This window comes from Dermochelys coriacea, chromosome 2 (assembly GCF_009764565.3).
Source record: "Dermochelys coriacea isolate rDerCor1 chromosome 2, rDerCor1.pri.v4, whole genome shotgun sequence".
NCBI classification, from domain to species: domain Eukaryota; kingdom Metazoa; phylum Chordata; order Testudines; family Dermochelyidae; genus Dermochelys; species Dermochelys coriacea.
Window position 1 is genome coordinate 137,015,388 of NC_050069.1, and position 17,550 is coordinate 137,032,937.

At 44.9% G+C, this 17,550-nt stretch overlaps 1 long non-coding RNA gene across 4 annotated transcripts in view; it reads right to left on the reverse strand.

Annotated features, from left to right (window-relative positions):
• LOC119851251 overlaps positions 1-17,550 on the reverse strand; it is a 124,098-nt gene that overhangs the window by 89,067 nt on the left and 17,481 nt on the right. The gene's annotated exons all lie outside the window — the stretch shown is intronic.

The window sequence follows — 17,550 nt, forward strand, 5'->3', positions numbered from 1 at the left end:
AGATCACCAAGCCCAAGATGGACATTATCTCCAATAAGTAGGATCAGGGAACATACCCATAGTATGTGGAGCCAAATTGTCCACAAGACTGAGGACCATCAGCCCTGAGTGGCTTAAATTGGGGGTGGGGGAGCTTAGGTCTTTTGAGTCTTTCTTGATCCTCATATAACTGTGGAGCCATTCTGCAGTAGATCTTAATGGAGATAACACTGGCGGATGAAGAGACATGAAAAGTGAGAAAGGTCTGTGCAGTGATCCTGTAGGAGTCTTGGGAGATAGAGGTAGAGATGACTGCAGAGAAAGACTTATTGTACCCTCTTTTCAGGAATAATGGATTTAGGCCTTGGATCTAACCATCCAATTCTTTCTCCTTCTATCCCCCAACAATTTCTCACTGGGAACTGAAGAACAATCAGATGTCACATCAGATCTGCTACTACCGTCATAGTCCTCTTCAGATATGACATCGCCACCGGGATTTGTAAAACAACAGTGCTGAACTTACAAACTTAGGCATCACTGGATCTGGACCGAGACTTAAATGGGATCATAAAGTAGAAAGTGGAACTGACTTGAGTCTCAGAATCAGAACCGTGGAAGACTGATCCAAATCAGAAGCATCTGTTAAATCTGACCCATGGGATCTGGCATTGCCAACAGTGGCAATCTTCCTGGTTATCTTCTTAGAAACCGGCACAATTGAAACTGATGGTCTTGGCATAGGGTCCTTATTTGCGGTGTGGAAAGATGTTGCCTCCTACACTTTAGCAGCCTTAATAGGACGATTTGATGAACTGGAACCTGAATGAAGGAACATCCATCAGAACCAATAAAGACACAGATCCCTGGAACTTCTTTGGCACTTTACCCTTACCTGACAATGCAGTCAGAGCCAATATAGGTCTCTTAGCCTTCAGATCTCAAGATCTCCCATTACCAAGAAAGTGTAACAGCAAGAGCTTCCTCAAGTAGGAGCACCTGCAACCTATCTCCCTTTCTTACATGTGTTGAGTGTGAAGATCTGGTAGATGGACCACCCCAAAAGAGAGTGACCTTTCCCAAGGAACTTTAGAAACATCATGTGGTCATCCATCATCATGAAGACCACTGGACAGGACTCACACATCTTGAAGCTCAGTTTCTTCTTGTCCATTATCCATGGAACCAAACTAAAATCTAACTTAAATAACACAAACTATTAACACACTAACTTATACTGACACTAAAACTAATAACAGACCATCCTAAAAAGGCACTTAAGGAAGGAGAAAACCCCAGATCTGAAGGATCAGAGTGGTTCACTTTCATCTGGCGCTTGCGGTTGGAAGAACTGAAGTGGTAGAGGGCACAATGCCTCCTTATATAGCCTCACCCTCAGAACATTTATAAACACTGAGGGGAGGGATGGAGTGCATGTGCACCACCTTCTAACAGACTGACTGAAAAAGGTTCCCCATTTAGGTTGCAATGGTAAGTGGGAATATGCAGAGCCACTCAAAGAAGAACTCAGCTGAACAATGAAGAGGAATTTATATACACCAGAACATACCTCTTTATGTTTATCAAGCCATTCTGACAATACACAGCCCCCTTTATTTCAGTGGTGGTATTTCAAAGACCCAAAGATTCCACATAATTAGAGATAGGCCTTTGCAGCAAAGATAAGACCCAAATCTTTTGAGAGCACCAGGATTTTGGTTCAGTACATTGCAGAGATGGGGGACAAAGAGTAAAGTTCAGCTCTGGATTCAAACTTCTGCCCAGACAGGGATTGTGTTTGGTCTCATCTCTGTATAGGTGGTTTACACTGTTGCTATTGACATCCACCGTATAGAATTTTAGGCATACATGGCTGTTTTAATTCAGAACTGCCCTGAGTTATAACAGAGAATTTTCAGAATCAGAGGACTACATAAGCCACCTTTGCACCATACTCCTCACTTGTGAACTGCATAGGGGCTCCTCAGCCATAAACAAGGATCTGCATCTGGACTTCAAAAGGGAGAAAAAAGGAACCATGGGGAGCAGGCACAGTGCAGCTATGTGAAGTTGAAAGAGGCTAGAGCCAAGGGAGAATGAGACAATAACAGGAGGAAAAAGGCAATCCAGACGGTCATTCCATATATAGTTTATGTGGGCGGGAGTCTCAAAAAAATGGTTCAGAGATGTTGTGAGGCTTAATGCATGAATGTCTGTAAAGAGTATGAGATCCTCGGATGAAAGATATATACATTCACAATATTACTACAAGAACTACAAACTATTCCTGAATATGTTCATTTTTCTTCTGTATACATTATCCATTTTTACTTTTCATAATCCAGGACAGACAGAATCCATTCTGGAGAACTTTAGATAATTGATTAGCACTTTTGTAATATACAAGAGAACAGAGGTATAGCCCATAAGTTTTTTTTTTTTTTTTAAAAAAAGGCAAAGCTAAGCTGAGCCAAATACAGCAAATACCGATAACAGAGGGCTGTTAAAAAATAAAGAAAAAAAAAAAAGTGCCAGCTCATGCCAAGGCCCAGAGCCCCACTGAACAATGACAAATGCATAACTGGAAACCAGTCTGGCTTACCTGTGGGTTGGTATAGTTAAAACAGATATTAGTGTTACAAAAATGTGTTTAGACTTTATTAAATGCTTGTATGATGCTGCATGTATCAATCCTACTTATACTATCTATATAGCATGGCATATAGTTATATTCAGTATTTGCATTGTAAACCTCTATAACTGTGTACCTCACCAAACAAGAATAGAAGCATAGAAGAATTAATTAATGTAAAGGGCTGATACTGCAGATGAGAGGGCCTTTGAAACCAAATGAGCCATTGTGTGCCATCAAAAGGACAAAGATTTTGTTGACTGCCCTCCCCAGTTCAGTTATATGAAGAGAAGTCAGACAACGAGACTTGTTCTATCAGTTTGGACTTCAGGGAGAAGGGGATAAAAATCCATGACAATGAGAAATTAGGTCTTTTTATGCTGTCTGGACTTTCAGGGGCAAATATTCCTAAACAAAAACAAGAAACCTCCATGTTGTTTGGCAGGGTTAGCCCTAAAAGACAAATAGAGCTTCTTATTATAGAGTTAAAAAGACAATAGAAGCTTCTAAGACTAACTCAGTTGTGTGTGTGCGTTTCATGTTTTAACCTTGTAAATACCTCGTTTCTCTTCTTAGTTAATAAATATTTAGTTAGTTTATTATAGGATTGGCTACAGGTGTTGTCTTTTGTTTGAGATCAGTAAAAATTACTGAGGGTAAAAGTGACTGGTCCTTTGGGACTGGGAGTAACCTGAATATTATTGTGGTTCTTCTTCGGGTGATTGCTCATGTGCATTCTACAATAGGTGTGCGTGCTTGCCACATGCACTGGTGCTGGAAGTTTTTCCCCTAGCAGTACCTGTAGGGGAGCGCCCCTAGCAAATCCTGGAATGGCACCGCTATCGTGTGGTATAAGGGGCGCTGCACACTCCCCCCACCCTCAGTTCCTTCTTGCTGCCAGTGAAGGTGCAGCAGAACTGCTCTGCTCCAGCTTGGTGGCAGCTTCCCTCTTGCACTCAGTTCATTAGTAGTACCTGTTGTTAAAAGTAATTTAGTTTAGAGTTAGTTTAGAGCACCCGGGTCGGGGCATGCCCCGGGCCCCAGACTTTAAGTCATGCAACACTTGCAAGTGGCCAATGCCCGTGAGTGATGGGCACACGGACTGTTTACGCTGTCTCGGGGAAACCCATTTCAGCGATCGCTGCAAGATTTACAGATCCTTCAAGCATCGGACCAAGAAGGAGTGGGACATTTGGCTCCCAGCCATTTTGATGGAGTCAGCCTTGACCCCGACACCGTTGTGCCACTCCAAGTCAGCACCGAGCACCGTGGCGTCGGTGCGCATCGACCCTTCGGTGTCTTCCACCAGCCGGCACCACTCCCCATCCATGGGACACTCCAAAAAGGCTAAGAGGTCTTCTCTGCCGAGACACCGGAGTAAGACCAGGGAAGAGACTAGACCCACATTGGGCAGTTCTCGGTCCCCATCGGCCTCCCAGCCTCCAACTCAAGTTGAGCGGAGTAGCCCGGCCCACTCTGAGCTGACCTCCCTGGACGTCTGGGTGCCCTCCACACACTGCAAGCGGCCCGGGATGTTACGTCTCTGCTGGTACCAAGGACACCACCACTGTTGGCTCCCGGTCCAGAGGCAAGCCGTTAGATACCGGTCGCCACCTGGACAGTACCATTCACGGTCTAGGGAAGATTTCTGACGCCATTCCCCGCTCAGCAACTGCCCCATGCGCAGTTCACGCCAGTCCGTCGACCCCCACCAGGTTGTCTGGCTGGGTACCGACTGGCAGGGGTTCCAGGCACCGCTTCACCTCAAGGGACCGGAGGCACCAGAGGTCCTTGTCTCTGAGAGGCTACCGTAGCCCTTCGCGGTATGGGCATCGACATACGGACAGGGCCCGGGTCCTCCTGATTGCCCCTGCATGGCCCAGGCAACACTAGAACGGGACTCTCATGAGCCTGGCAGTCGCCCCACCATGGCTGCTGCCACCCTGCCCAGACCTGCTATCCCAGGACCAGGTCTGCCTCCTTCATCCAAACCTAGTGGCACTCCACCTCACGGAATGGCTGCTCAATGGTTAGGCCAGGAGGAGAGGGCTTGCTCGGAACAGGTTCAGCACGTCCTCCTGGAAAGCAGAGGAGGGCCTACCTGGCAAAGTGGTCTCCGTTTTCCCGGTGGGCAGTTGAGTGTCTGATTGGCTGCTAGCCTGCAGGGGGCGGGCATTAGGGTGTCTGTGTGTTTGCGTCAGGGAAGCCTGGCTGTTTAAAAATAGCCAGAGCCTCGCGAACCAGCTGAGCGGCAGCGAACCAGCGGAGCAGCGGGGACAGCAGAGCAGCTCACAGCAGGAGTTTGCCTGGGACTGGTAAGTATCCGAGTGTGTGTGTTTGCTTGCTGAGGAAGTATCCGAGCGTGTGTTTGCTGGGAGGGAGCCTGAGTGAGTGTCTGATTGGCTGCTAGCCTGCAGGGGGCGGGCATTAGGGTGTCTGTGTGTTTGCGTCAGGGAAGCCTGGCTGTTTAAAAATAGCCAGAGCCTCGCGAACCAGTTGAGCGGCAGCGGAGCAGCGGGGACAGCAGAGCAGCTCACAGCAGGAGTTTGCCTGGGAGTTCGCCTGGAGTGAGCCCAGTGAGGCTTACATCTTGCCAACGTCTCTGAGGAAGCTCATAGTAGGTAGGTGATATGGAAGGGGGGGGTTCAGCTGTTGTGACCTGCACTGGATGTGCCATGTTTGTCTTTCTTCCACAGGACAGAAGCGACTTTGTCTGTACAAAGTGCAAGCTGGTCTCCATATTGGAAGAGAAGATTGAAGGTCTGGAGCAACAGGTAACGACCCTGCGTTGTATACGAGAGACTGAGGATTTTCTGGACCAAACTCAGGATAGCCTTCTAGGGGCACAAAGCTCTAAAGATATAGAGCAGGTTGCACAGAGGAGCCAAGAGGCCAGTGAAGAAGCTTGGCAACATGTGACCTCCAGAAGAGGTAAGCGGAATGTCCGGGTTCCAGTAACACAGACACAGGTAACTAACCGCTTTCATGTTCTCTCCACAGGTACCAATGCGGAGAGTGGACCAGATGATATGTCTGGGGGGAGAAAGCAGAAGGAGACTCCGCTGGTTGGGAGGCATGAGATGCGATGTCCTGAGGTTGGGGGTTCCACGACCACCACTCCCAAGAGGAGAAGGCGGGTGGTGGTGGTCGGGGACTCTCTCCTCCGGGGGACTGAGTCATCTATCTGCCGCCCTGACCGGGAAAACCGAGAAGTCTGCTGCTTGCCAGGGGCTAAGATTCGTGATGTGACGGAGAGACTGCCGAGACTCATCAAGCCCTCGGATCGCTACCCCTTCCTGCTTCTCCACGTGGGCACCACTGATACTGCCAAGAATGACCTTGAGCGGATCACTGCGGACTACGTGGCTCTGGGAAGAAGGATAAAGGAGTTGGAGGCGCAAGTGGTGTTCTCGTCCATCCTCCCCGTGGAAGGAAAAGGCCTGGGTAGGGACCGTCGAATCGTGGAGGTCAACGAATGGCTACGCAGGTGGTGTCGGAGAGAAGGCTTTGGATTCTTTGACCATGGGATGGTGTTCCATGAAGGAGGAGTGCTGGGCAGAGACGGGCTCCATCTTACGAAGAGAGGGAAGAACATCTTTGCCAGCAGGCTGGCTAACCTAGTGAGGAGGGCTTTAAACTAGGTTCACCGGGGGAAGGAGACCAAAGCCCTGAGGTAAGTGGGAAAGCGGGATACCGGGAGGAAGCACAGGCAGGAATGTCTGTGAGGGGAGGGCTCCTGCCTCATACTGGGAATGAGGGGCGATCAACAGGTTATCTCAAGTGCTTATATACAAATGCACAAAGCCTTGGAAACAAGCAGGGAGAACTGGAGGTCCTGGTGATGTCAAGGAATTATGACGTGATTGGAATAACAGAGACTTGGTGGGATAACTCACATGACTGGAGTACAGTCATGGATGGTTATAAACTGTTCAGGAAGGACAGGCAGGGCAGAAAAGGTGGGGGAGTAGCACTGTATGTAAGGGAGCAGTATGACTGCTCAGAGCTCCGGTACGAAACTGTGGAAAAACCTGAGTGTCTCTGGATTAAGTTTAGAAGTGTGTGCAACAAGAGTGATGTCATGGTGGGAGTCTGCTATAGACCACCGGACCAGGGGGATGAGGTGGATGAGGCTTTCTTCCGGCAACTCACGGAAGCTACTAGATCGCATGCCCTGATTCTCATGGGTGACTTTAATTTTCCTGATATCTGCTGGGAGAGCAATACAGCGGTGCATAGACAATCCAGGAAGTTTTTGGAAAGCGTAGGGGACAATTTCCTGGTGCAAGTGCTAGGGGAGCCAACTAGGGGGAGCGCTTTTCTTGACCTGCTGCTCACAAACCGGGTAGAATTAGTGGGGGAAGCAAAAGTGGATGGGAATCTGGGAGGCAGTGACCATGAGTTGGTTGAGTTCAGGATCCTGACGCAGGGAAGAAAGGTAAGCAGCAGGATACGGACCCTGGACTTCAGGAAAGCAGACTTTGACTCCCTCAGGGAACAGATGGCCAGGATCCCCTGGGGGACTAACATGAAAGGGAAGGGAGTCCAGGAGAGCTGGCTGTATTTCAAGGAATCCCTGTTGAGGTTACAGGGACAAACCATCCCGATGAGTCGAAAGAATAGTAAATATGGCAGGCGACCAGCTTGGCTTAATGGTGAAATCCTAGCGGATCTTAAACATAAAAAGAAGCTTACAAGAAGTGGAAGGTTGGACATATGACCAGGGAAGAGTATAAAAATATTGCTCGGGCATGTAGGAAAGATATCAGGAGGGCCAAATCGCACCTGGAGCTGCAGCTAGCAAGAGATGTCAAGAGTAACAAGAAGGGTTTCTTCAGGTATGTTGGCAACAAGAAGAAAGCCAAGGAAAGTGTGGGCCCCTTACTGAATGAGGGAGGCAAGCTAGTGACAGAGGATGTGGAAAAAGCTAATGTACTCAATGCTTTTTTTGCCTCTGTTTTCACTAACAAGGTCAGCTCCCAGACTGCTGTGCTGGGCATCACAAAATGGGGAAGAGATGGCCAGCCCTCTGTAGAGATAGAGGTGGTTAGGGACTATTTAGAAAAGCTGGACGTGCACAAGTCCATGGGGCCGGACGAATTGCATCCGAGAGTGCTGAGGGAATTGGCGGCTGTGATTGCAGAGCCCTTGGCCATTATCTTTGAAAACTCGTGGCGAACGGGGGAAGTCCCGGATGACTGGAAAAAGGCTAATGTAGTGCCCATCTTTAAAAAAGGGAAGAAGGAGGATCCTGGGAACTACAGGCCGGTCAGCCTCACCTCAGTCCCTGGAAAAATCATGGAGCAGGTCCTCAAAGAATCAATCCTGAAGCACTTAGAGGAGAGGAAAGTGATCAGGAACAGTCAGCATGGATTCACCAAGGGAAGGTCATGCCTGACTAATCTAATCGCCTTTTATGATGAGATTACTGGTTCTGTGGATGAAGGGAAAGCAGTGGATGTATTGTTTCTTGACTTTAGCAAAGCTTTTGACACGGTCTCCCACAGCATTCTTGTCAGCAAGTTAAGGAAGTATGGGCTGGATGAATGCACTATAAGGTGGGTAGAAAGCTGGCTAGATTGTCGGGCTCAACGGGTAGTGATCAATGGCTCCATGTCTAGTTGGCAGCCGGTGTCAAGTGGAGTGCCCCAGGGGTCGGTCCTGGGGCCCGTTTTGTTCAATATCTTCATAAATGATCTGGAGGATGGTGTGGATTGCACTCTCAGCAAATTTGCGGATGATACTAAACTGGGAGGAGTGGTAGATACGCTGGAGGGGAGGGATAGGATACAGAAGGACCTAGACAAATTGGAAGATTGGGCCAAAAGAAATCTAATGAGGTTCAATAAGGATAAGTGCAGGGTCCTGCACTTAGGATGGAAGAATCCAATGCACCGCTACAGACTAGGGACCGAATGGCTCGGCAGCAGTTCTGCGGAAAAGGACCTAGGGGTGACAGTGGACGAGAAGCTGGATATGAGTCAGCAGTGTGCCCTTGTTGCCAAGAAGGCCAATGGCATTTTGGGATGTATAAGTAGGGGCATAGCGAGCAGATCGAGGGACGTGATCGTTCCCCTCTATTCGACACTGGTGAGGCCTCATCTGGAGTACTGTGTCCAGTTTTGGGCCCCACACTACAAGAAGGATGTGGATAAATTGGAAAGAGTACAGCGAAGGGCAACAAAAATGATTAGGGGTCTAGAGCACATGACTTATGAGGAGAGGCTGAGGGAGCTGGGATTGTTTAGTCTGCAGAAGAGAAGAATGAGGGGGGATTTGATAGCTGCTTTCAACTACCTGAAAGGGGGTTTCAAAGAGGATGGCTCTAGACTGTTCTCAATGGTAGCAGATGACAGAACGAGGAGTAATGGTCTCAAGTTGCAATGGGGGAGGTTTAGATTGGATATTAGGAAAAACTTTTTCACTAAGAGGGTGGTGAAACACTGGAATGCGTTACCTAGGGAGGTGGTAGAATCTCCTTCCTTAGAGGTTTTTAAGGTCAGGCTTGACAAAGCCCTGGCTAGGATGATTTAACTGGGACTTGGTCCTGCTTTGAGCAGGGGGTTGGACTAGATGACCTTCTGGGGTCCCTTCCAACCCTGATATTCTATGATTCTATGATCAGGGTGTTTCGCCTGTGGCTGCTCCAATTCAGCTAATTTTAGACTACCTCCCTCACCATAGAGCCCAAGGTCTAACACCCTCATCCGTCAAGGTGGACTTGGTGGCCATATCAGCCTTCCACCCGCCAGTGCAGGGGCACATGGTGTTCTCCCATGCTATGACTGGCCGATTCCTTAAGGGTTTGGATAGTCTCTTCCCGTATGTTAGGCCCCCAGTCGGACCTGAACTTGGTGCTTACCAGGTTGATGGGTTCCCCATTTGAACCACTAGCTACATGCTCTGCTCGCACCTCTCATGGAAGGTAGCCTTCCTTGTGGCGATCACATCAGCTAGATGAAAAGGGTCTTGAAGCTCAGGGCCCTGACCTCTGAGCCCCCGTACACAGTGTTCCATAAGGATAAGGTCCAGCTCCAACCACACCCTTCGTTCCTCCCCAAGGTGGTCTCTACCTACCTGCCGGTGCTCTTTCCCAAGCCCCATGCATCCAGTGAGGAGCACCGCCTCCACATGCTGGATGGGAGACGGGCTCTGACTTTTTACCTAGAACATATAAAGCCATTCATGAAGTTCTCACAGCTGTTCATCGGCCGAATGCGTGAGAGGTCAGCTGATCTCCACTCAAAGGCTCTCCAACTGGATCACCTAGTGTACTCGTTCCTGTTATGACCTGGCAGGAGTCCCCCCGCCGCCGACTGTGAGGGCGCACTCGACTAGAGCGCAAACCTTGTCGGCTGCATTTTTGGCCTATGTCCCCATCCAGGAAATTTGTAAGGCTGACACATGGTCTTCAGTTCACACGTTCACCTCGTATTATGCGATCGTCTCCGAAACCAGGGAGGACGCCAGGTTCGGCAGGGCTGTACTCCGTCCCGAGCATCTGTGAACTCATACCCACCTCCAACAGATATAGCTTGGAATCACCTATTGTGGAATGCACATGAGCAATCACTCGAAAAAGAAAAGACAGTTATCTTTTCCGTAACTGGTGTTCTTTGAGATATGTTGCTCATGTCCATTCCACATCCCGACCTCCTTCCCCTCCGTCGGAGTTGTCTGACAAGAAGGAATTGAGGATAGGGGGAGCGCGCAGTGCTGCTTATCCCACACCATCGCGGTGCCACTACAGGGGTCGCTAGGGGTGCTCCCCTATGGGTACTTCTAGGGGAAAAACTTCCGGCACCAGTGCATGTAGCAAGCACGCACATCTATTGTGAAATGGACGTGAGCAACACATCTCGAAGAAAACCAGTTACGGAAAAGGTAAATATCTTTTTTTGCAAAAAGAAAAGGAGTACTTGTGGCACCTTAGAGACTAACAAATTTATTAGAGCATAAGCTTTCGTGAGCTACAGCTCACTTCATCGGATGCATGCTCACGAAAGCTTATGCTCTAATAAATTTGTTAGTCTCTAAGGTGCCACAAGTACTCCTTTTCTTTTTGCGAATACAGACTAACACGGCTGCTACTCTGAAACCTGTCTTTTTTTGGTGTAAAGTGATCATCTATCACACAGTCCAGCTTGCCTGGGTGGAAAGATAAACTGGAATGCCCAAGGGCACTGTCTGTGACTACAGGGTAAGACTGTTTTTGCTTTTGGAGTTCACATTTGTTATTGGGTTAGTGAAATCTAATTATAGAACATGCAACCAGTTTGGGGTTTGTGTCCTACTTTTTGACAGTCTGGCCTGAGGTAGGCACTCAGTCATGAGCCACTCCAAAAAGCATGACAATAGTAATGGGAGCAAAAGAGAACTCTTATGGTAAAATAACAAAGAGGACATCCATGCACTGGCACATTTAGCCATTTCCTGTTGAATGAGATTTTCCTTGACACTAAATGTAAAAAAAGATATAATTGAGTAAAAGTGAATTTTTTTTGTTCTTATTAAGTAGGCTTGATCTTTCCCTGAAGAACCAATATCTGGCATTTCCCTAAATATAAAACATGTCGGAAAGTCATATTCCCCTGACACACACACCCCAGATTGGGCTCTTTCTTGTTTAGAAAAGAAAGGAATAAACTCAGGATGAGAAGCAAATACAGCCAATATATTAACATGCCAGATTACAGGTCTGTCTGATATAAAGTTCAACAATACATGTAGGGTTAAAAATCACAGCCTTTTCATAACACTACAGTTTCTGATATTCTAGGTATTTATATAACCCGCATCACTGAGCGCCTCACAGTTTTTAATATATTTATCCTGAGAACTCCTTTGTGAGGAAGGGGAGTGGTATTAGCTCTGTTTACAGGATGGGGAACTAAGACCCAGAGGCTCAGATCCTCAAAAGTATTTAGGTACTGAACTCCCACTGAAATCAATGGAAGTTAGGAACTTAAATGCTTTTGAAGATCTGTGCCAGATTATACCAAGTGGGATTTTCAAAAGTACCTACATGCCTAACACCCATTGAAATAAAGGGGTATTAGGTAACCTAGATCGTTCTGAAAAATCCCACCAGGTAGCTAAATGCCTTTAAAAATCTGGCCCTAAGTGACTTGCCCAGGGTCATCTAGGATGTTTGTGGCAGAGTAGGTACCCAGGTCTCCCACAGCACATGCTAGTGCTCTATCCATTGGATCATCCTTCCTTGAAATCAACACCAACAATAAAATTTTCATGGGACAACATGTACAGTTCACAATGGAATATGAATGCATGACTCCAGAGTACTCGAGTTAGGAGTTTAAAATAGCACCTAAGGAAAAAGCCTTACTTCAATTTAAAATACCTGCAGCTAACCCCAGTGAAGAGAAGACTAATACTATACTTGTGAGTCCTTTTTAAGATTATCCCTAAAATCAAAATGTTGTATCGTACCCAGTACACAATAAGCTAATCATAATACTGCTAAAGTAGCTCCATCTAGTGGCCATAAGGACATCTAGTATTTTCTAGTCAATTACAATCCTGTAACTCCTACTGTAAAAAATTTCTATAGTTTTGCATAATAGAAGTATCTCACTACATCTTGCTTCAAGTATAAGGATTCATACAATTCAAACTACCCTGTGCCTTTGTAAGAACTCTGCCATTTACATGCAATTTACCATTTATACAATATAAACATAAAGGCCATTTGCATATAGTGACCCTGTCAATGTTCTTTGAGAAAGACAAGAATACAGATTTCTCCCTGCCATTGGGTACATTTTGTGCAGTATAGCCAGAGAAGGAAGTTCCCTGACTCCATGGGACATAGATACTATTAGAATCTGTCTGGGGACCTGTTGTGTAAAACACATTCAAAAAGCCAATGAATCTCTTAGGCTGAATGATGTAAGAAGGAAAAGGTAGCTGTACTGATGACATGACTGTGTCAAAGTCTTATAAGACTGCTCAAATCCAAATCCTCTAAAACCTGGCCCCAGCCTGGAGATAGTAATGGACTTCAAGCCTAATCTAATGAGCATGTTTCCCTTTTGCCTCATGACTCAAATATATCAGACAAGGCAAGTCATTTAAACTTTATGAAACAGATAATTATAATATAATTATATATATAATATAATAATATATTATATATATAAAATATAATTAATAATAATATAATTATTATATTTAACTGATATAATGCCTTTCATTTCTAAGGAAACTCTTTAGAAACTTAAATTAATATACAAACTAGACAGAAGGAATCACTTCATCCAGAAAGCAACAAGTGTTTGATCAGAAATACAGGCCTGGAGTCCTGTCTGCACAAGAGAAATTTAGACCTGCGTTACTATACTGATCTAGTAACACCAGTACAATCCACTAATTTAGATGTGCTACTCACAGGTAAGCCTCAATGGCGTAAGCCTTGCTTCACAGCAGTGCAGCACATCTACATCAACATCAACATAATCACATCAGTGCAAGTTTCTTTAATGTAGATTGGACCCAGTTCTTCATTGGCTTGCACTTTGGATCATCATTTACATCTACGCAAAGTGAGGGTAAAAACCCTCAGAACAGAATAGCCACATTTTATGCAAGTGTAAATAACTCCACAATGTGCCAGGCAATAGAAAATCAGTGCCTTTGTCACTGAACCATGCCTGTGGCCTTTCTTTATGAGTAACATTGAGGTCTGCTGAATTAGCAGGCTGCATTCTCTGCTAGTGCTAATAACAACACAGCTCCCAGAACAGATACACTGAGCAGCCAGGACAAGATTCTTCAGCAACATTCTTAACAATTTAAGCATTTTTTTCTATTTTTATCTATTTAAATGTTCAAAGTTGTGGAAAAATATGGGGGCTAGGAGTCAAACAATTATTTAATTACATTAAATGTTGAGATTAAAGAAGTTAAAGCTTTATAACCATTAAAATACAAACTGTCAGCATCAGACATCAAAATATAAAAAGTTAATAGTCTTAAATCAACTGTACTAAATTCTCAAAACAGCATTTTTTCTTACTTTGCCTAATTGTAAATTGCTGTTATTATTGATGGAAATATTGTTTCATTATTGTGTGTGTACAGTAAAATTGATGTTTACTGACATTTACCAATAAAAATCTAATCCTTCCAACCCTAATTACTCCAATGTTATATCTTAACATCAAAAGAGTTTTAATGGCATGTAATGGAGTAGAGAAACAGGCCCAGAAATTTTAACAATGTCTAAACACTATGGCAGCATCAGTCAATATTTATATCTTTTGTCAACACATACTACACCATTGCAACACATTCCAAGTTCTAAGGAAAATATTGTATTTTGGAGTTTGAATATTTCAAATTATAACTCTTTTTGAAGTGATCACACTTCACAACAGCTGCTAATAAAAGAATCATGTTTCCTGGCCCCTGCAAATAAAAATTACTTATTTCCACTTAAGTGACATTACAACAGAGGAGTCCTGCATTTAATCACCAGGACTTATCTTTCTGTTCCATGGTTCGGGAGCTCTGTGTAGGCAGTGTACTCAATTCTGGGTGGAGAAGTGTGCAAAAGTGGTTAAAATGATTTTATACAATCATTACACCTAAATAAGTAGTTCGAAAGGGACAGTTCTTATGTTTTCAGCTAAATATTTACATTTTTGAGTCCTGTCCAGTTACCAATCTGAAGAATAAAGCATAACTGCCAACATATGAAAGAAATAGAGATATCTCATCTGAAAATCAGTCAGGCCCCTTCAAATAGAAATAGATTGGAGTAGGAGTTTTTTTTTTTTTTGAAGGTACAGAATGAAAAAAATGTAAATATTTAGCTCAAAACGTAAGAACTGTCCCTTCATACACAACTGTGACAGAAAGCCTCAAAAATGTGAGGAAGAGAATTTAATCTTAGTGGCTAACTAAAGTAAATATATTGGGCCAAGTCTTACCATAAACCAAATTCCCTTTTGTGCCACTCCAGCTCTCAAGGAACCAAGACTTACAGAAGAGTTAGTCTTCAGGCAAACTAATGATCACAGCTGGCCTGCAGCAAGCTGACTAATTGGCTCCAGCATCTGATTGATTGGAAGGGTCAGCAGAAGCACTTCACTAGTTCCTCAAAGCATTTGCCTGTTGCAATAGTGTCTGTCTGTTCCCAGCCTTGCCTTATTCCAAGTAAACTGGTTCCGAGCCCTAGCTTTGGCTCTGATGCTTTGCTCTGGCATTGGACCTCTGACTTCTGTTCAATTATTAGGTATGACCACCCATATCCCAGTCACTGATACAAAAACTTCTTTGAAGTGGCAGGTGGGGTTTTGCCTTGCACACAGGAATCCTCAGATGGCATAAACTCAGCTGTGTGCCTCCTGCTCTCAAGTTGCATTTATAAAATCAGTGAGAATTGAGTGCTCCTAAGGGACTGTCCATAAATCACTTAACACATCTTATGTGATTTTTTTTTAAGCTGACCCCACCTCCAACCCCAAGACAGTGTAATACTGAAACAAACATGCAAAATTAAAAACCCACCCTCTGCCTAATGGGTTATATAATTCATGGACAGCCCCTAAGAATTTTACCCACTGTGGTGTAATACATAATTTTGAAATATACTTATTTCCCCCTTGTGCAGCTGAAGTTATAGAATTTTCAGCTAATACTCTTTAATGGTATAGTCTATTACTTTAGGCCCCAATCCTGCGAGGACTTAAATGCTTCACTTTAAGCATGCATATTGTCCTATGAGCTCCAGGAGACTACTCACATTCTTAAAGTTAAGCACATGCGTGATTCTTTGCAGGATAAGAGTTTTACTGGATTTATTTTAAAATAAATGTTAGTGTGTAGTTAAAATCTATTTTCAGTTTACAAAAATAAGTATATCACAATGTAGATAGAAACAAGAGCTACCTTATTTAAAAAAATATTTTTGCAAGTAGGACTGGGACACAAAGTCAAAAAAGCAGAACAGATAAGCCAAGCCTTTTGAGGAATGAAAAAGAATTCCAGCAAAATTGACCCCATATATGTCAAATAATTATTTGTTTTGAGGTAGTGTTTAGAAGACCAGCTGAGACTAGGGCCCCCTAGTGCTAGGCAAAGTACAAATGCATCCGATGAAGTGAGCTGTAGCTCACGAAAGCTTATGCTCCAATAAATTTGTTAGTCTCTAAGGTGCCACAAGTACTCCTTTTCTTTTTGCGAATACAGACTAACACGGCTGCTACTATGAAACCTACAAACATACAGTAAAAGACAGTCCCTGCTCTCTACTGTTTACAATCTCAATAGACAAGACAAACTAAGAGTGGGAGGGTAAGTGGACACAGAAAGGTGAAGCGACTTGCCCAAGGTCACAGAGTGGGTCAGCAGTAGAGTGGGAAATAGGTTCTCCTGACTCCCAGTCCAGTGCTCTGTGCACCAGACTGTGGTGACTCTCATAAGAGTGAGCTGTCAAAGACATTGTGAATATAACAAACCCCAGAAAGTTGGGTTGAAAAAACAGATATGTTAACTTATGGAAGCACAGTATCTCAAAAGTTACATGACCCTTTTTGAGAAAAGTTGATTAACGGACATGGTGGAGGGTTCCATCATTGGGCCAGTGGGGAACCTATTGAAACACGCTGACCTGTTCTCCGGCAACAAAACAGGACTAAAGTCTGGTTTCCCTGGGCTATTTCCTACCACAGTCTGGGCGGGGGGTTCCATAGTCCAAGAATCCTCTGTCTCCTCAGGGTATACTGTGGATGGTACTCCTGTCAACTCCTCTCCAGGGTTGGTCTCTTCTGGGGGGCCGGGTGTTGTACAGCACAAGTTCAGCTCCGGAGTCCTGCAGCAGGCTGGAGATATGTCTCCTTTCCTAGCTCCCATTCAACTGAGCTGCAGGGCCCTCCCTTTATACCTTCTGCCCTGCCCAGTACTTCCAGTGAGGGAGCCGGTGCAGGTTTGGCTCCGCCCACCAGGGGGATGATAGTGGTCCCTCGCTCTCAAGTCCCGAGCAAGACCACTCCACCTCACTACAACTATACTAAGGGGTAAACTAATAACTGAACTTAAACAGCTAAGATAAGAATTTTTTAAAGAAAAAAATAAACGGGGAAGAGATAGGGTAATAAATTATGAAGTAACTGGGTTCTAACTGGTACTCTAAAGTTAACACTAGATTAAAGATAAGCTCAAAGGCGCTGCCAAGTGTTCTGTCTCAAGCTGAAGGTGGTAGAGAAGGAAAGGAGGCGAGGGGGTTCGTCACACCACACTATGTAACCACATGAGGCAGCACAAGACAGGGACAGAGCACGTATGACCCAACTAGGCATTGCTACTAAAAATCTCCAATTCAAGTGCTGGCGCACAGATTCACTTAACATAGAGCATCCATAGGGACACTCCTTGAAGAACCTAGGGCTCTGGCATCCACACTGCAGTGTACACACCTGAGTTAAAGTTATCCTATCCCAGAGTGCCTAGTGTCCCCCCGCCGAGTGTCAACACTCTAACCCTACAAACATGTTGCACTGTGGCAAACTCTACTGCCAACCCTGTTTCCTGTGACAGCGCAATTGATGGGACTCAGGTGTGCATAAGGAGCACATGAGTACATAGACCACATAATTAGCTTCTTTGGTGGCTGTCTCAGTATAATGACTGCAGTTTGAGAAGGCTTTATACTGAACTTTCATCTAATCTGAGAATTGGGCTCTCCACTACTAGACAGTCACATTGGCAAGAAAATGCCCCTGTGCACCTGTTCTGAGGATAATTAGGACATCAGCCTAAAAGACTCTCAAACTGTTAAAATGAAACTTGACAATCTGTAATTATTAAAATGAGGTGTGCAAAGTAGGTGGGTTTGTATGGTTGGGTTTTATTTATTTATTTTTCTCTGTTTTCATAGATACTAAGGTCAGAAGGGACCATTCTGATCATCTAGTCCG